Raw genomic sequence first — 21,466 nt, 5'->3', positions numbered from 1 at the left:
GTAAGGGCAGAATATGACCACAGTGGCCAACACAGATTTCATGTCCCATCCAGGAATTTAAATTAGGTCTTGTGCTGGCCTTTTGCACAAGATTAATTTTATTCTAGAACAGAGTGACCTTTCTTCCACAGAAAAGCCAGTGCTACAACAATCTAAATTAAATTAAAATAAAATAAAAAAATGTTATTCATATCTGAAGAGTGAAAAAATATGGTGAAAAACTAGAGTTTAAAATAAGGAGTTTCAATGGGAAATTTAGCAAGGTAACTTAAAAATCTAAAACCCCAGAAGGTTCAAGATCTCAGCAACCTTTAGTCTGCTTTCATCTCATTGCACATCTTCCATTTATAATAATGAAAAAACCCATAGATTTTCAGTCCCTCTGTACATTGACAAGATGAGCCATCAGTGTGCATCATACGTGATTTAAGGACGTCTTAAGCACCCACCCAGGACATACGGACATTACACAACCAGAAACTATCCTTCAACTCTTGTATCTATGGCAAAATCTTGACCTTTATGTTTCATGTAAGGAACAAAGATCCCAAGCTTCCCATTTAAATTCCCCCTTCCATGTACTGAAAATATTAAAACAATTTAATCTCCTTACAATCCCCAGTGGTGCCCTTTAAATCAGCTTTTCATTGGGAATTGACTACATACTTTCTGTAACATAAACTGAAATCTGGGAGTTGTAAGCTGCCAGCAAAATATGAAGGTATGCTACATTTGCTCAGATATATAAGATATGACAAGATTTAATATGTATTAAATTTAACAGGTGCTGTGATTTCCTGCATAGATACACAATATTCAAAAGCATACTCCAGAGAACTCTGCATTCCCTGCTAGTTCTGCATTTCTGTCCTTTCCAGAATATATTTGTAATCTTACCTCCCATTTCTTACAATTCAGATTCATTTTATTTAAGCAAAATTATCTGTATTTTTATCAAGTTCCTAAATTACAGGGAACATATGCAACCTTACTTCCAGCTTCCCAGAGGTGATAGTTGGGGTAATCGCAAACTGTTTAGATAAGCTGTAGACTTTGACAGAAACAGAACAAAACTTGGATGTCACACTTCTCACCCAGTCAGGAAAGCTGTTTCTCTCACATGCTTACTATTTGAATCTTTAGGTGGAGAAATTACTAGGGAGGAGGTGGATGGGGAGAAAGGAGAATGGTTTTATTTTTATGAAAGCTCCTTAGATTATGGAGAACCATCCATTGCTACCTTGCAGCTGGGATGTGAAGCCAAACATGTTAAATGCTATCATCAAATATGAGTGATCACATTTTACATGTGTTTTACATAGTCATGAACATTGACAATAGATGTAAGGCAGCACAACTTAGGGAATAAGATGCTGAACTATTGGGACATAGGGCCACTCTTGAGCTTGCCAGCAAAGCTCAAGAGTCCACATTAATCTAAAAATTATTGGTCTTGCTGGGAAGAAGTGCTTCTCGATTGCTGTTTACAGTGCCCACACTTTGATTTCACTGGTACTGCAGGTTCCACCTCCCAAATAGTGTCCCTTAGTTTTTTTAATATCGAACCCATTCAGACATAAAGACACCACCCCACCCCCGTATTCACAATCATGTTGTATGTTTTCTGAACATACAATGCACACCCTCAGACGCTTAGCACTCCCACATCCACCAGTCCTTTTGTAGTTCAAGTAAGCCACAGTGAGCTTTCCAATCCACTTTTCAGTGCGGATCTGCCAGCTCATGAGAGGCAGGTTCTCTGAAATTTTGTTTTCCCTCTTCTGTCGAAGGATGCTGAAACATCACTTACTGAGAAAGCTATGTGAGAGGAAAATATCATAATCTCAGTGGACTAAATAGAACCATATTTTGCTCTCTGTCTGGATCAGTATTTTTAAAAAAGAGCAAAATTTTCCATTGATGATGCCCTGTATGCAGAAGGAAGGAGGCTGCTTAACACAGAAACAGAGACACTTATAGATATAAAGAAGCTGAATGTGGCTAAAAGCTGAAAATCAGCCTATTAAAAATAGAAGAGGTAAACCAAAGACTAGATCCCTGTAAACACAAGGCACTGATGATGTTTCCAGAGATCTTAAAGCCCAGAGGAACTACTACAATACTGTAGTCTAGGCTTTTCCATAAGGTAGGCCAAGCAGTTGCATTTGGTGGAATAGAACAGTATCAGTAGAACAGTATCTTCTGCTTTATCTCTAAATTAGCTTTTAGAAGCACATTTGATTTGTTATTTGAAAGTCTCAACTGATGAAGAGTTGTTTGGATAAGTGGTTTCAGTGGCCATTTTCATGGACAAGAATGTATATCTGATTTATACCCTGAAATACTCTTCCTTCAGTTTCCAGTCACTGGATTTCTTTTTACTTTTATCAGTCTTTTGCTGGAAATCTTTTCCCCATGAACATACTTTTAGGGATTGCATCACACTTAACTTCCACTTGTATAAACTAACCCGGATGATGTATTCTCGCTGTAAAGAAGACCATGCCACCGAATTTCATATGAAAAGTGATGGGAATGCTTGAGGTTCCTTTCCAAACATAACTTTCTACAGTTCTGTGATAGACAGTACATCAGTTGAAATCTTTCTATCAAGATGCAATGTCATTCTAAAAGGCTGGAATGTCTTTGTAAAAGGTATCCTAAACATCAGATAGAACTTGTTTTCATAACCTAGAAACAACCAGGAATTAAGCACTTTTGAAACATGGTTAGATTGTGCTTCATGATCAGAATGAATTCTCAAATACAGTTGTCCCCAGCCCAGGTGGTTGTCTAGCAGAGGACCTGGGTACCGATATGACTAGTTTCCTTAAGAGGAGAAAAATGTTGCTCTGGGAATGCACATTAGATGTGGAGGGTGGCAGTGTATAAATTCTGTCTGTTGGATGCATAAGTGGCATCCTTTGTATGGGAATCTGGTACTCTTCTGCATTGGTTTGGTTTTGGTTTGCATTGGTTTATGGCTAATGTGAACTGGTGAGTTTATTTACTGCTGCAACAGGCTGATTACACTCCCCTGAAAAAAAAAAAAAAAGTAAGTTTAAGATTCCTTAGTGCTGGGTCCACATAAGTTAGCCAAGAGAATTTTGGAATCAGCAACAATATTGACTGCTAGTCCTCTTTGGAATAGACACCTCTGCCAGCCAGAGCTGTGCTAGCCCAATCACATTTCAAATTTATGAAGCTTTCCTCTAGAAAAATGAGTCTTCTATAAAAATTTCTGTTAGCCTTGGTCTTTTTTAATAAGGCATCAACCTGCATATGTATAGTGGAGGTGCTAAATCTTCCAAGGGATTAGTTTAAGAGTTGAGCCACAACAATATCATTTAGCTTTTAAAAATCAATAGAGTGTGTACCTTAAGCTATATGTTATGTGACAGTTTACAACTCCGGCACAAGAGGCCCAGTGTTTGAAAGCTAAATCTGGTCAAATATGAAGAATGAATACGAAGATATGAAGCATGTGCATGGCTGTGGAGTTAGTTAACTACTGAAGAAACTTATTTAGGGACATGATTGATTTCCAGCACTTGAAGACTGGAAATTAAGACTTTGAGCATACGGAAAGGGTGAGCATCAGGACTGGTGTAGAGAGAAATATTTTGGATAATATTTTTGTCTTTCAGAGAACATTCTAGTAAAACCTACAAGTGAAGAGGATGACAGGAAACAAAGCTAGCCTCATTTGTTGGGACCACACAGTACGTGCAAAATGAACAACCTTACGTGGTCAGCCCTGAAAGGTGATGCTCACTGTACTGACAAATTCACGTCGTAATGTCACATATCTCATCTCTAAATTCTTCAAACCTTTTTACAAAGTGAATTTTTTATGCTGCAAAATCATATGTCTTCCCATCCCAGCACCTGTTAGTTAATTTAAAACCATTTAGAATAATAGGGAGCTACACAGAAAATGGAAGCAAAGTTGAGTGAGGAGCTGGGATTACTGGAAAGATGGATATCTGTAGACTGAGAGCCTTACTGATTTCCACAGAGTGGATATATTACTTGTCATCTTGAACGACACTTGGCACTTACCAGTCATTACCTGAATTAAGAATGGGAACATTGTGTGCTGCAGGCATCTCGAGAGCATGTCCAACGCATTGGGGGAAAGGCAGGTCACTGTTGTCCAGTCTGGCTGAGTCTGGGAGATGCAGACCACATAGCCTGGTTGTAGTCTGCAAGCCAGAATGCCATGGCCGAGCCCAGCTTCACACTGCGCTGGCTTGGGGAGTGAAGCAGCTCTGAGGGACGCCCGGCTGCTGGCTGTCCTCAAACACTGCCATAGCTTCCCTGTCGGCTCTTTGTGAAGGGTATTAAAACCCAGATTGACACAGTGATTAACTGCTTCTCTGTTCCCCTCTTGATAAAATTATGTGAACTCTAACTGAAAAGGAATTGGAGGATATACTTTAAGGCTGCAAATACTTTGACATTATATTAAAGAGAGTACTTCAGGAAAACCTTCCTAAGGCAGAAGAAAATGTTAAAGGAGAAGCTTATTAACTAAGTAACTAGATTCCTCAAGAACAGGAAATATTATGACAGTGAGTGCACCACTTAATTAAAAGTAAACAGACAAAATATCTCTACAAGAAACCCAGATAAGGAGAAAGTTTTGTGGTTGGCATTCTGTTATAACTGTCAGGACCCGCAGAACATATAAATGTAGCAAGTCACAATGTAAATCATAGAGATGAATACCCTGTCTGAGGACTTAAGGTATCTAGTTAAGAAACTTTACCACATTTCCGTTAATTATGAAAGACTTGATGGCTGTCTTATGGACTCACTTTCAATGGGGATATGCCAGCGAAATGTTTGTTAGCCAGTATTTTCAGAGTTCCCATTGACTGTCTGACAACAGATGCTAAAGTAGGAGTAAAAATTACAGAATCATCTTTGGTTGATCTTGAGTATGTTGATAATATTACCTAGCACAGAGACTGCCAACAAGCTAAGAGGTTATTAGAAGAGCTGCAAAAACCTGTAGGCCTCTAGAGGATTTAAAATCAAAGTCCTAAAACAAAGGGTTTAGAATTTTTTTAAAGTGACTTTTGTAGCCTGTGGTTGAGTTATAGCATATCCTTTGCAAATCTTTTCAGTCTTGATGTAAAGCATTTTTATAATGGAAAATCCCTCATGTCTCTCAGTAGGTGATTTCAGTGTTTAATTAGAAATGCTTTCTAATCCAAATTTGTAACTCTCATAGTCTTTTCTTGCTAAACTAAAGAGCTCTTTCATACCAGATATCTCTTCCCCACATAAGTATTTGTAGGTAAGATTAAAACCCCTTCTTAATTGTCTATTGGATGAGCTAGTAGGTTTGTCTTTTTTCATTCCTCACTATACAGCAGATTTTCCTGACCTCATATTAGTAATTAAATTATTTTCTGAACCCATTCCGGTTTCCACCATCCTCTCATGGGTGTGGACACCAGAACTAGAACCATCTCTCCAATCATAATAATACTTTAGCTGTTGGCATTAACTGTTTCATTGCCTATTTCTGTGCTGAAATTAGAAAGATGAGAGACACACCTTGTATAGGCAGCTCCAGGAAGCAATGCAGTAGAGCCTGAGCTCCAGTTGTCCAAGGTGCTTCTGGGAAAAGCCACTCTCTCGTCACAGATGGTAGAGGGAACTTAGAGAGACCAGCTTCCCTAAGCCAAGGTTAGCCTTTGTAAGAAGCCTCGGAGATAAAATTACTTTACCCATATTGTTGCTACATGCCTGTCTAGCAGTGTGTAGACAGATTTTCTCAGGCAGTTGATTCAGAGAGAACCAGATTTACTCTTTGGCCATGAACCAGGTTCCTGGTTCAAGAACTTTCCTGACAGTTTTCCATGTGGGATATTATTCTGATTCATGTTTGGGCTGCAGCAATAATTCAGTCCTTCCATACAATAATTTTATGCTTTTCTAGTTTGTTTTCTTGGAAGATCTCAAAAATGCCATAAATATTCATTGATTTACATTCACAGCAATCCAAGGAAGAATGTAAATATGACGGCCTTAATAAGATTATTCTGAGTCTTGTTTTAATGCTACATGTGAAGTCAATTGCAGAGAGTGAAATAGAGCCAGTTTCTCATGCAAACTAAGGAGTCCATCATATCTCTCTAGTTGATATTAGAATTATTGCAGTCCACACTGAAAATTATCTCCTCCTTTATCTATGTAAGTAGCCAACCCTGTTGCTTCCTGACTCCATTGCTGTACTCCACAAATACCTAGCTATGTGCTGGAAAGGAACCTCCAAGTATGTGACTTAAGCCTGTTGGGATATACTTGAAGACAAGGTGTTGAATGTGCCTCCTTTTTTCAGCAGCAGAATATTTTCTTCTCAACATTCAAAAGAAGAAGGAAATGTGAGAATAACTGCCCCAAAAGCATAATGGAATATTGCTGGTTTGAGCATTCCTCCTTTTGGACTGCGTCCCCTTGGCTTGCAGAGAAAAGCTCCAAAAGGAGAGGGGAGGGAGCTGTTTTTCAGTGTGTTTGTCTAAGCTCTGGTCCTTTGTGTTATGAGAAACCTCTCAAGCAGCTCCAGCAAGAATCTTCCTTCTGCTCCCTTCCACATTCCCTCTTATTCTTAGGTTCCCCTCCTCCTCCTCACTTTCTTTCATGTGGATCAAGGCCTGGAAAATGACAAGACTCTTGATTAATAGATACAGAAAGTCTTCTTATGTAATTTATTTGCTTTCTGCACCTGACTAGAATCACTAGGTTTATCTGGAAAGGAAAATATATTGTCCTTCCTGACTCCAAGTGGCAGCAGAGAGAGCTGAGCATGTGATATCAAGCTGCGCATGGAAAGCAAACAAAACGCCATTTCTGTATTTTGTAAGCATCTCAGGTCATAAAAGTGTCAGCACGCTATATTTCTTGCTGGGATCCTCTCTGTTTTATTATCTGAGCCCTTTCCATTGTGTTGAATGTGCAAGGAGAGTCTCCAAAGCAGGCAACATCTGTTTCCCTGTCATGTTTTTGATTATCAGCTCCATATTCCTTGCAAGTCTCCTGCTCACATATTCCAATCAAACTCAATGGGGGCTTCAACAGCAAGGACACTTCCTTATCTCCCTTCCCCCAGACTCTCCATCCATCATTCTCACATGCTGGCCCACTAAATGCTGATGCAAGAGGCCTGTTCTTTACACTTGGGTAACACACTCATGACATCTCCAATTTGTTTTGCTTGCTTAAGTCTAATTGCTGTGAGTATACCTGCCTCTTGGTCCTTAACAGGGGAGAAGGGAGAGGAAGGAGGCAGGTGGGACATCTGACTGATTTTTGTTTTGGTACCTGTGGAGAACAGTTTTCTAATGTAGTTTTACATTTGTTTCCCAGTTTTCTTCCCTCAAGAGGAAGTTTCTTCCCCTCTTTCTTAGCTCCCAATTGCTGAATCAATCTCTCTGTCCTTTGCCAAGAGATCTGTTTTACCATTTATGTAGGAATTTCAATCTGCAGATGGGGATTCTGCCAATAAGAATCAATTAAAACAATTGTCTTTTGCCTATGGTATTGCAGTTGCAGGATATCTGGCACACTAAGATCTGGGAACACCGAGACGTAAGTTACATTGAGCTATGAGTTGTTTATCCAGTGATGTTTTGCATTTATTTTCACCGAATATTTTTGTGTCTTTGTGCAGAATGGCAATGAACAGTTGTAGGGTGCAACTAGTGTTGCAGTTGAGATACAGAAGTGTCAGTCTGTACCGGTGAATTGTATTTATTTATTTAAAGGGTAGATTCCTGCCACTCATCCATCCACAATAAAGCCACATTGTGAATCCACATGGCAGAATTTTCCAGATTCAGCCAAAAATGTTGCTGACATTCATACTCAGGCTCAAAGCCTGCATAGAAGAAATGTATGTACTCCCTAGATCCTATATTGCTAGCAGTCCTGAGGTTACTGATGGATCTCTTAGGTTCCAGGCATGACATGGCTTGCTTGCACACTTCACGTTAAACCACTCTTCAGATTTAGGATCATAAAGGAATTTTTCTCCACGTCGGATTGGTCAGCACAATTGCTACATCTGGTCTGTTGTGCCATGCATCCCCTAGATGTCCCCAAATCTAGGGCTTCCTAGATGTGGAAATAGCTGCTAAAATTGCTTGCTTGCATCTTACAACTCTTTGTCTAGTTCTGACATGATTTCTGGTGTGGGGAAGGGAGGAACCAGGTGGTGCTGGTGCTTGAAGGGCCTTGCATCCTATGACTACCTGCTGAGCTTCTGGCATTTGGTGCAGCTTCCTGTTCACCTTCTGGTGCTGCTGTTAGGCAAATGGAGCATACCTGGGGCAGAGGCCCTGAAGTTCATCTTACAAGGATTCAGATACTGTGGTTGCAAAGTTGGGTGGCAATCTGTATGCAGCTTAAGCTCAGGCTGAGTGCTAGCTGTCCTCAAAGCCTGACAGAGGCACCAGGTTGTAGGACATGCTGGAATTTAGATCTCTGCCAGGGCTAGTGTGCCAGTAACACAATTTTTTTTTTAACTTGAAGCCAGATCTGCACAAAATGTTTCCATCAAAGTTTCCCTGCTGTCATATTTTTTTATATCACAAGTTCTTTCCTTGGGATACATGTAGCTTTTGCTCTTTGTACTACAGGTCTTATGTTAGGAATTGGGTTTTAGCAGTGCTATGTGGCTTGTGATGAGGTGTATGTATGGAATGAGGCTATCTGGACCTTTCTGTCTACCCTTTCTTACAGTCTTGTCCTGGACCTGGAGGAGACTGGACTTCATATTTATGTTGATTCTTGACAGTTCCTCATGCAGCTTGGTTAATAGGTGTGTGAAAGAGATTAAGGGCTCAGCAAATCATTAACAGCAAGCACCAAACTGACTACATCATGAAAGGCAACAAGGACTGAATAGAGAATAGCAAAAGAAAGTGGATGCTTGCAAAGTACCCACCACTGAAGATGACTGCAGGAAACAAAAGATAAGGGTGAGGAAAAGCAGGGAGAAGAGATGGATGGACATAGCTCAAGGAGCAGCGAGGTATGGAAGACTGTAGCCTTTGTTGGTGGGCTCACAGAGCTAACTGTGAGTGCAAAGGTGGACTGTTGTGAGAGATGGCAGTGCTCAGGCAGCTTCAAAATATGAGTGTCCTAGAGAGGGAGTAGGAATTCCTGAGAAAATAAAGGGTGGGGGAGAAGAAAGGGAGCCGTAGTAAGGTGGGTTACTGGAATGGGTCAGAAGAGGATGCAGGCTATGAATAGCCTGAATAGGAATCATGGGCTTGGACAGAGAAATAGAAAGGAATGATCAGGAAGAGAAGGAGGCAACAGAAAATTGGGAGGGGAGAGGAGGTTCACAGAGTGCTGTATAGGAAAAAGAGATATAGGACAGGTGAGGAGAGAAGAGAAAGAGTGCGAACGACCGTGGGAGCGCCCATAAAAGGCAGAAGAGGAGGGGAAGCAGAGATTACAAGTAGCAGAAGCTTGCTGTCAGGGATCCAGGCACAGAACACAGAATACCACAGCTGAGGTTACTCATCCACAGCCTTTTGCTTATGTTTCATACACCCCTTAATTATATAAGACTTTTTTTTCTTTTTTTCATGTGAATGATACCTTTCCTACCTACCTCAATGGTCAGATATTTACATAATCTACTATTTCCTGGGTTTCTACACTCTATATAGAATTTTTGAGTATCATTTTTGTATTTACTGCATACTTATGTGATTGGAGCTAGCTAAAATTGGAGTTAGCCTAGGAAATCCTAGGCTGATTTTTTAATTATATTCCCACTAATAAAAGTGTGAATGGACTCATTAGTTTCATTGGTATAACTTTCCATAATGTTTTGGTTGGTTCACTTGGAAATTTCTATTATTAAACTGTTCTATTTAATGCAATATTTTAATAAAAGCATAATAATAAGATTTATCCTTTAATAAAATACACAGCAGGGAGTTTGCATTAATGAAATGAAATATTTCAGCTTGAAAGCCAATCATCACCTAGAGAAAGCACCTAAAGAAAACATTTCTCTTATCTTGAATTAAAATTTGGGGGAGTTTTCCCACCCTGCCCCATCCCTGGGGCAAAACTAGGGGGCTGAGCTTCACCCTGGGCTACTTTGGTAAGCCACCGACCAATGGCCATCCAGGACACACTTTCTGATTGGCTATCTGGAAGTTATGTGTGTTCTGATTGGCCAGTCAGAAGTCATGTGTGTTCTGATTGGCCACCAGGCTGTCCTGGCTGCCCTGGGGGTGCTGCAAAGCTGTCTTAGAGCCATCCCCCTGCTCTCCTGCAGGCATGGGGAAAGGTGGGGCACAGGCAGCTGCAAACCCAGCCCACTTCATCCACAGCATCAGCAGGTCACAGCTCTGCTCATGGTGAATTACGGCCCTGCCGAGGAGAGCAGTGATGTGCTTCTGGGTACGATAAAAGCAGAAACGAGCACGAGCATCTGGCAAAACCACAGGAAAGGAAAAATGGCATGAAAAATTCTTGCATCGGATAGCTGGGCACCCAGAAGCCTTTGGGAGGACACTGCACTTCTGAGGCAGGAGATGGGAAGAGGAGATTGTTGCTGGTGATACGTTAAAAAGGCTGCTCAGCTAACCATTCAACAAAGAGGTTCTTGAGCATGAATTAGAGTTAAAATAGTGAAAGCAGTCACTCTCATTGTAGAAGAAACCATGTATCAAGACAGTAGCAGAAATTGAATGAGACTATAGGGAAACATGGATCCTGTTACTGTGAATTAGCAACTTCAGTTTTGTTGATGGATATTTCAAATGTGCTCACCAGGAAATACAGTCCAATAAAGGGCAATGTACTAGGCATTAGTATAAGGGGATTCAATTGCAAGAAAACAACAGATTGACCCAGGGCCTAGATCTGTGATGGGTATAAAAGCAAGAACAAGGAGTGTTGAACTTCCAAGTGTGGCTTGGCCATAACTTGCTATCTGGCCCCTTATGCAGTATAAAGGTACCACAGAGTTCTGCTCTGTCTCAGTCTCATCTGCTTGACCTTCCCAGTTGGCTCCCCCAGACTTTGCCAACTTTTCTCCCCTTTCTGCTGTACTTAGGAACCTACATCTTGCCCCTGCCTTCCACACCGTTCCCTTGCAATGCTTCCCCTGACCTGGGAAAATTACAACCTTCTCGTACACTGTGGGGTCCCTTCTTGGAAAAGAAGGTCCCTTCATCTTGCCTTCCACTACAGGTGTCTACATGGAGGTTGCACCAAGAGGCAGCTGCAATGATTTAACAGGGAGATGATAGATCACCACTTCCACTACCTGGGCCTGGCTGTTGTTTAATATTTAGGGTAGGTACTACGGTAGATGGAGGCTGTGCTTTTTTGGCAGGCAAGTTTCCATTCCATTTGCAAATGTAGTTTTTAAGCTGCATGCATGATTCATAGCAGCAGAGACAATACTAAAAACCCTGAGGAAAGCAATTATAATGTTATTAAAAACAAAGAAAGTATCTCACGTTTAATTTCTATTCTGTTTAAAAATATTTGCTCATGAGTCCTCTATGCCAGTCATTTCTGGTGCAGCACCACAACCTCTGTGATTTTTACCATCCAGATGCACCAGACTTGTATATGGGTTCAGACTGGGAGAGTAGCTGTGACCATGCTTTGCAGCTTGGAGATGCAGCTCTTGCCTTCTGCTGCAGCTGCATCCCCATGATCCCCCAGTGTATGCATCATTTGACTGCCTAAACCCAGTGCTGTCTTTGAACCCTGATCCTGTGTGTCTGATCTCACCTGCCAAGGGATAAGTAAGCAGCAGGATCTATGTCATGGAAGCATGAAGAGAAAGTAGGTAGACTTTGTCAGAAGTTTTTAAAATAGGTTTTAGTAATGACTGAAGCGAATGGGAAGAGGGAGAGCAGTAGGTGGAGCAGGTCCGACACGAGAACTTTGTCACAGAGCTAGCTTCAAGTGTGCCTTACATGGCCCCCTGAGCATCCCCTTCTTGTCCTGCACTGCAGCAAGCCAGCTGCACCACCTCCTATCTTATCTCTTCTCTAGGTCTCCAATGCAGGCATGTCACCTTCGCTTTCTTCCCTGTCCCCACCATGTCTGGCTTCCACCTGCCTGAGGTCAGTGAGATGAATCAGAGCAGCCTTCAAGCAGTTTTAACTTTTAGGAGGCACTGGCCTGGCAGCCAGATTGGGAGGTGCTGAGAGTGCTTTGCTCCTAAGGTACCACAGTGCTAAGCTGCTTTGCCCTGTCTTATTTTTAGGGCTGTGTCAATCGTGTTGTAGCTCTAGACTTAGGCCTTTGATTTTAGTAGCGCAACTTAAAATGTTTTGTCAATAACAGGCAAGTTGAAAATTGCCTGAAAACAAGCTTACAATCAATAGCTCTCCAGGAGTTTGCAGAACATGTTGCACACTGAGTAATAATTTTGATGTTTTCTAGCTTTTTCGTAATGGAAAAGAGGGTAAGCCTCAACTTCCTTGTGTCTGCAGGCAGGAGAGTACTACGTCAGAGCAGTGTGAATAGAGCAAAACTGGAGAAGCCAAAGAATCAGAAAGTAGGTCACTGGATAACAAAATGAAATCCTACCTAGGAAAAAATACAAACTAAGACATATGGGGAAAATTATCTAAAACACATTATTCACCAAGGGAGCTGTGGAAATAGGTAGGCTGAAAGAGACCTAAGTTTGAGAGCGGACAGTAAATTAGACATGAGTTTGCAATGTGTCAGCGATGCAGTTTGGGCTGCATGCACAAAGGCACCACATCAGAGAACATGATAATAAACCCCCTCTCTACACGCCTGGTGCGACCACACCTGAAAGTTTCAGGGACTTTGAAGTCAGTGGAGCTGTGCCAATTAACACCAGCTGAGCATCTGCCTGTTGTGTTTGGTTATAGCTGCCTTATTACTAGACAGTTATTGACAAATTGGAAGAATCCAGTGGAAAAGAACAAAAATTATGACGGAGCTGGTAAGGCTGACACATATATATGTATATATACATATAAAAATGATTAAGTAAACTCCATATGAGGAATGTTCAAACATTGGGAAAATCCCATTTATTCAAATTCCAAACAGCTGGCTGGTTTGACTGCAGCTATGATGCCCTTTAGTTTATAGTCCCTAAGGATGTTTGTGGAATGGTTGGTCTTTGATTGCAGACATTTGCATAAGAACAAAGGTGTGTTTGTGAACAAATTGTTAAATACAGGGTCTCTTCCTGGATGCAGCCCTCTGATTAATCTGTATTTAGGCACCTCAGCAAGAGAATAGTTTTTTAGATCTGATTATGACCCACAGTTGTCATGAACTTCAATGGCAAGTGCTTACAGCTCGTCCTCTCTGCATGTCTGACCTCAGTTATATAGATGTTAAATATAGACGTATACATCTCAGTGTAGGTGTCTAGATTTGAATTGCTTAGTGGACAACAGCTGAAGTTGCCATGAAGATCCAAACATTTTCTATTTCATTATCTAAAGATACACCGACCTGACAGCTAGTGAGGGCCATTTAATGCAATGTCCCTTGAAAGGAATTCCTGAAGATGAAAGTTCCCTGTCATTCTGTATAAGACTCTCCAGGACCTGATCCAGAGCTCTGGAAGTCAGTGAAAATCTTTCCATTGACTTCAAAGTGTTTTGGACCATTCCTAGATAATAGCACAAATTTCACTTCATCCTTTCTTTCCAATTGGGTTGTCTGAAATTGTGCAGTGTGTGATTGAATCCCTATGTCCCTTGCATAACTTGCATGCCAGCTCCCTTTAACACCTTCTGTGAAGCTTATGAAGTTAAATGACATATTCAGTTGCTGTAGGCATCTTTTTTCCAATCTGGACCCCAGCTGCTTGAGGTCTAACAGATCGCTCTTAAAGGACAATGTGAAAGCAACAATTAATGTATCTAAAGAAGTCTCTAAACATACCACTATGAAAGTTATGGAGTTAATCTAGTTTTGGACACATAAACCTCAGCAGCAGACAAGTGACTACAAACTTACCTATTCATTAACCTTGACAAAAGAAGAGATTTTTCATGCTGCTAGTGATCATAATGCGGAAGAGTCTCAATGCTGAAATGCCTAAACAGAGAATCTGACCACTTAACCATCAGAGACCCAGACGACCCACATCACATACACAGATGAATGTGAATGTATGACCACTTCTGCAGGGAGGCTTTTACTCCCAGAAAATGACAAAATTTATGAAGTATGCACTCTAAAAAAGCGTGTTAAAGACGAATAAGCTTCATATGGTGAAAACTCTTGAGTTTCGGTCATTTTCTGTTGCCACCAGATGATGCCAGAGGTTAAAACAAGGTTATTCATCTTTGTATGCCACATGTAGAATAAAAATACTGGAGCTACCTCTCTGCTGTCCCTAAAATTGTTCAGTCCCTCCACCATCTGACCGATGCCAACATCCTCCAGCCAGGATTTAGCTGCTATTTAGATCCTATTGTTACTTCTGAAACCACGAAGTCTGCTAGTTTCATTAACATTGGGCATTATTAAAACAAAAACTTAAGTTGGAGAAGCTGGAATTATCTTTTCCAAATTAATTACATGAGTGTTTCTCAGGGGAATTCAGGGGATTCAGACATATCCCTGGAGCTTGTCTACCCTGTGGACAGTTCTCTCAAAGGGTAGGTTCACAGACATTCTTTCTCTCCATCACTATACAATTTACCCGTGCTGTCAGCCTCCTCACATGGAGATTTCTATGTATGTGACAGCGGAAAAAGACATCAGTAACTGATATTGATGTCTAATGAATGCAAAGAGCAGGCACTTTCTCTGAAGTGAAATAAATACATAGAAGAGGAGGCAAGTCCATTTATCCTCGTCATGCCAGCTGACTGAGGAGTGAAAAAAGAATAAAGTCGAGCAAGGCAGAGGAGAGGTCAGCGTATTCCCCATCATAGGGGCAAAGTAACAGTATGGCTTACTAATAAAACCTGCACAGAACCAAATAAGAAAGCTTCATATGTAGAAACACACTCCAAATACCACAATCACTGATGGAGAGGAAATGAGATGATGGGTGAGAGGAATGGGGAGATCACATCTGGCGAATCAAACAGTAACTCTCCATATCAAACGGATGCAGATATCAGACTCCACCCTGCATTTTGGAGGCTCTCAGAAGCTGCTCTGACAATGTAAGACAGGCCTGCTTTTGTGCTTCTGTATCAGTCCCAGGCACCTATAGGCAGGTGGAGTATTAACTCTGTCACAGCTTCACGCTACCTTTCTTGAATTAATCCATATCTCCTAGAGCAGTGCTTGATCCCTGTTGTGAGTCGTATTTTCCAACTTCTTTGTGAGACTGAGTGCCCAGTCTTCTAATGTGAAGTCCTCTCAAAGATAATAGGAATTATGAAATAATTATGGATTAATCTGGCATGACCTGTGGTGAGCCAGGAACACCTTCCATGACTGAGGGCTTGGAGGTGGCCATCAGACAAAATGTCTAATCTTTTGCAGAGCAGAGCAGAGAAGAAGGGGACAGACAGCAGTGGAATGCACTTAAGAGAAATAGATACACACATGAAAGAAAAAGGCCCTGATATTTAAAACATTTATGGCCTTAAAAGGCATGAAAACTGATACTAGCCATTAACTAATAGGCGTTCTGCCTTTGTGATGCAGCTTACATCCCTAACTAAAACCATATCTCTGCTCTGACTTTGTCTGAAGCCAGGTGCACAGATGATTAAATTTTGGGCCAGCTATAAGGAGAGTGTCTCCATCCTGTCCTCTCTTCTAAGCACACACCATATGTTTGATACTTACTCATCTCCTTTTGCTGGGCTGACATACTGAGCCCATATTCTTCCAGCATCAGTTGTCCTCATACTGTCAAGCTGTGCAAATGGAAGGGATCTAAGCCTAAGGGAGTAACAGACTCTGGGAGAAGGCTTCTGCTGTATTAAGCCAGTATTAACTGCTCTGCTGTAACCTTGATGTTGTTCATATGTGTTTTCACAAAAGAGATTTGGGGCTCTAGCTGTCCACTATTGCCAGCATGCCTTTTACTTCTGTGTTTACTATATTTAAATGCTATGTTGCTGTGCACCTCCTATGTGTGAATTAGAAAAAGGAAGAGGCTGGCTTTGTATCTCAGAGCATATGGATTCCTTGTAATGAGTGGAAAGTAGATTGCTTAAAGCATTTTTATTTTATTTTCTGAACAGAATTTTTGAGCCCCTGTTCCTGTGTCATAGGCCTGCTTGTAGCAGGAAATGATAAACCCAGACCCTGCCTCTTTGAGGAAAGGGTAGGTGGAGAAAAGGACTTCAAATATATGTATGTTTTTCATAAAAAGATAAGATAGCTACTTTAAGTGTACTGAACATACCAGAGAATAGACACAGGCTCCATTTTTTTCTTTTTTTTTCTTTTTTTTTTTTGTTCTTCCTCTGGTCTAAGCCATAGAGCCTAACAAGATCAAATATATGCAATACATTTGACCCAAAAACATGCAAATGTTATTCAGACCTGGATCCAAAGCTGTCACCCAGGTTTTCCACTCTACCAGGTGTTAAGCCACACAAAATGCATTCAAACTTCCATTTCAAGAAGTTCCTCCAAAGCGGGGCACTACTGACTGGCCTTATCCTTCATTCTTTCTTAGTTTCCTCTAAAATGGAAAAAGGCATTTTCTTCCTAATTTTTCACAAGGCTTTAGGAGCTGTTTTCAGTTGAGGATGATGCCTTGTTGATGTGACTCAGCCCTGTAGTTCTCAGGATTATTTCTGGGTTGGTGGACTCAGTCTGCAGAGGGTACAGCCATAAGGACTGAGACCTTGAATGTGTACACTTTGAGAAGAGCAGGTAGAGAGCAAAGAAGATGTCTGATGGACTCCACTAGAGAGCAGAGAAAATGTCTGATGGACTCCACAGGTAAAGAGGCTAATTGTGGAGATGCGGCTTCCCACCACTGCTTGTTGAATGCATCTTGCCAGGAAACAACAGCACCCTTTACCCCATGTCACCCACAGCTGGTATCTTGTGAGACACCTGAACATTGCACAAGAGACCAGAAGGATAAGGACAGATCTGTGCTCTCTCTGCTTTACCAGCAGACCATCCACCAGTACTGCATCAGTTTCCATCTTGTAGGCTGGCTAGAATTTAGGGTGTGCTGGGCCTAGGAGAGGCCAGACAGGAGGATATATGTAAAAATTTCTAGAGATAAGGAGAGAAAATTAAAATGTTGACATAGCAGGCAACTGCTTGCCAATATATGGCAATTGCATTCTGTCAAGCATCCTACACCATTCTTTGGATGACCTAAATAGCACATCCTGCAGGACATTGTCCCTTGATGAAAATAGAAGTCCCAAGTGAAAGAACATCCTGAGAAGTGAATTGCTAAAGGTCAGCTAGCCTACTGGTGCCTGAGGAGAGTATGGAAATCACAACCTATGTTTCGCAGGCTTTTCCTAGCCACAAAGTCCTTGCTTTCCTCAGCCATTTAAGAAAGCGTGTAAAGGAGAACTGTAGCTCAAGTAGAACTACAAACATAAAATATAATAAATAAATACATATTTATCTGCATGGTCTACTTGTTTAGCTGTTTAGCAGGCAGATATAGGTGTAATGGAAAAGTGGAACAGCACATCATAGAAGGGCTGCTTACAGTAATACCAACTTCCATATCAAGATAGTTTTTTGTGAGCTCTTACAGTAAATAGGGCAAGAAATTTTTTACAGGATCAATTCACATGTAAATGTAACAAGTGTATTCAGTCTTTTTTTTGTTGTTGTTCAGTAATGGTCAAGGAGTTGTTAAACTTGGTATAAACATGTTAAATATCCACTCTGCCACATGTAAAATACAGCCCAAACATGGGACATTAGGTACAAAAATGGAACTTGGTTTTAACTAAAATTTACCCTAGGGTCTTTCTTGGAGCACATCTTGAATTCTGCTCTGAGAAAAGTTGTATATCCTCTTCTCTCCAGCATGAAGCTCAGGGAAAAATGTGGAAACACTGCGCATTAATTAAGAATAATGAAATATAATAATTTTATGGTGACATTATTAGTGAGATGATTTACTATACTTGAGATTATAATGCTTTCACTGGGGAAAGAATTGGCCTTGCTGGAAGAAAAGTAAGCAGGAGAGCAATGCAGTAGCCAACAAGTAAGCAATATTTCCAACCAGCCTCCAAACTAATGGCAACAGCCGAATTTCAGGCTTCAAAAGTGACACAGCTGGAAAAGACATTGAACAGTTAAAAAGCCCTCAGAGCAGAGGAAGGCAGAGAAGATGTACAGGACTGTCAGTGGGTTCTAACCTGCAAGCAGATAGGTTAAAACCTGTTTAGTCTTTAAGTTTTTTGCTCTAAGGAAATAATCCTTTTCATCAGGGATAGTACTGCCATTGCTTCTGGAGGGAACAAGGCTGGAGGTGCTGGAGGGAATGTAGGCACAGCAAAGAAGTTCTGGTGTCCTTCAGACCAGCCTGAGGATCCCTTTCACAGCCACTGACACCTGCCCCAAACAGCTCCCTGACACAAACCTTACCAAGGCTCCAGACCTGCACGGAAATGCACTCAGAGAGGCTGGTTTTAAAGCTACTGCCATAGACAGCAGAAATGTCATGCTTGAAATCTGTGTAAATTGAGGAAGAACACTACATTAGAAATATAAGAATTCCTGTCAGACAACCTCATCTTAAGTTTGGCTGTCTAAGGAAGAATTATTTTTTTCAATAGGTTGGGAAGACTGATAAGAAATTGATTCCTAGAGCAATTACATTTGTTATTTTCTGTATATACCTGTCTTTGCTAGAGAAATTCAGTACCAGAAAAAGAAACCAGAACACAAAGATTTTTCCCTTCAGTGTACCTCAGCTACCATAGTACAGCATCTTCCCCTGCTACAGTAAAGTAAAAGATAAGAGCAGCACTGAAGAGCTAAAAAAGGCTGGAAATTTAATTCACAGACAAATTAGCTGCACTGCATTTAATATTCCCAGTGAGGAAATGAAAAGAAATTTATTCTGTTCCTGCTCTCCACAAATTCACCAGAGGGAATGATATCCCTTAATTAAGGAAGACTGATTGCTTTTTTTTTTTTTCCCCCCAGGCTTTCGTTTGCCCTAAAATAAAATGATGAGAAATAAATGGTGCATATTAAAAAATCAAGACCACACTGGAAATGCTGCCGTCATTCAAATTTCTCACTGTAGTAGATACTACATTCTACAGAGTTCTTTAATAATCTAGTAGGAGAGTTGGCCAAATGGAGCAATTCATGCCCTGTTTCAATGGAGCAAATCAATTCAACCAAACAAACTAAACCCAAGGAATGCCTTCTGTTCTTTCAGGGCTGATAATTTACATTGTGGGATAGTATGAAAGTATACAAATTTGACAGCCATAAACACCATGCATAAATATGAAGAAAAGAAGAAGTTTTGGATCAAGAAGGAGATAGATGGTAATGTAGAAGGGAGCCTAGGACTGGAACTGCATTGGTGACACCTTGGCATGATCAGGTGAAATTGAATGAGAAATGCAGGCTGAACAGCAGAACTGATCCTAATGCAAGCTTAACAAAGAAATGTGGTTTTGCCTAGACAGCTATAAACTGTTACAGTATTTGTCATTGTCTAAGGAACTAGATGTGAACTAGTAACTGTTTTTGCAGCTCGTGTTTATAAAGAATGTTTATCTTTCCATTTATTTAAAAATGCAGAATAGAGGAGTTTGAAAGTCTATTTGGACAGAAGACAGCTCAGTACCTTCTACTGCATACTTAGACTATGAAGGCACACTGAAGAGGCTGAATGCAAGGGGGCCTTTGGTAATGCGTAGATAAGGTAGAAGATGCCCCTTGTACTGTTTGTTGCTCCTGGTCTGAATGTACACCCTAGTGTACATATAGTGCACACCCTAGACTGGTCAATCAAAGGGCTATGTAAGAAAGAGGTACATGAAAACTGCTCTCCTGGTTTTGATCAAGCATCCTTGTAGCCTGGTAGCTTCTCTGCAACAGTGACCATACCAGATGCCTTTAGAAAGGTAAGAACAGGTGAGGCATTAATGACACTCTCCTAAACACCAAACAAATTTAGCTCCAGAGATTTCCTGGTCCTGATGCTTTTTCTCTAATATCCTTTGATGTAGTGCACTTCCAAACATTTGTCTAGTCTATTGTTGAACCCATGTATGTTTTTCATATCCATAACATCCTTAGGCAAAGTACTCCACAATTTTATTACTTTTATGAAAACTCACTTTCTTTTGTTGGTTTTTAACCTGGTTTCTGCTAGCTTCATTCCGTTGTCCCAAGTTCCTGGGTTGGAAGAGACAGTCTATCGTAATGCATCATCACCATTTCATTCAGGTTTTTGCAGAACTCTCTCATACGCCTTTTCTTTTCCAGGCAGAAATGTTCCAGTCTGCTGAGCCATTCCTCCTACAGAAATCATCCCATGCTTTTGATCATCCTTGTAGCCATTCTTTGAATGTTTTCCAGTTCCATTGTATCTTTTTTGAGATGGTAACAACAGAATTGCACACAGATTCAAGTTTGGGGCTAACCATGGGCTTATACATGGGCATGATGTTATTCACTGTTTTGTTGTTTGTTGTTTTCCTAGTAACTCCTAACTTCTGGTTTGCTTTTTACTTGCTCCTGAGCACTGAGACAATGTCCTCATGGAATTATACCCTCATGTTTCATTCCTTAGCGGCAATGGTCAGCATAAGGTCATAATTTTGTATGAGAAATGGCAACTTTTCGTTGTGTGCATTGCTTTATATTTATCTGCATTGAATTTCACCTGCCAATTTATTCATTCATTACTCAGTCATCTAAAATCCCTCCACCATCCTTCACAGTCTGCCTTCATCCTCATTAACTTGGATATCTTTGTACCATCAGCTAATGACAGCTCACGCTCTTCTTTAGGTCATTTATGAGTGTGTTGAACATAGGACCCAGCACGGACCCTTGTGCAACTCTTCTGGTGACATCCATCTGTTCTGAAAATGACTGTTTATTTCTACCCTCTATTTCCTTTATTTCAATTAATTCTTTTTCAGGATATTTCCTTCTTATATTTTGGCTGCTTAGTGTACTTAGCAGACTTTGGCAAGGGACTTTTCAAGGCATATTCTATCTACAGGGCCATCTTCACCTGTCTGCTGCTGATCCTTTCAGAGATGATCAAGGAAGCCTCTCAGACAGGACTTCTCTTTACACAAATAATTTTGACTCTTTTGAAGTATATCCTATTTCTTCACATATCAATGAATTCTCTACTGAGTGCTAATGATTTGTCAAGAGCAGAACTTGCCTCTCACACATGCACACCCTGGTCTCCTGGAGCTGCATAGCTCACCTTTCCAGGCTTAAAAAATAGTATGAAGCGTAAGACTTGTGTTTCCCTGGATGCCCCCCTAGGACCTGTTTTAAAGATTGGCTTCAT

This window comes from Ciconia boyciana, chromosome 1 (assembly GCF_034638445.1).
Source record: "Ciconia boyciana chromosome 1, ASM3463844v1, whole genome shotgun sequence".
NCBI lineage: Eukaryota > Metazoa > Chordata > Aves > Ciconiiformes > Ciconiidae > Ciconia > Ciconia boyciana.
Note: the sequence above shows the minus strand (reverse complement) of the source record.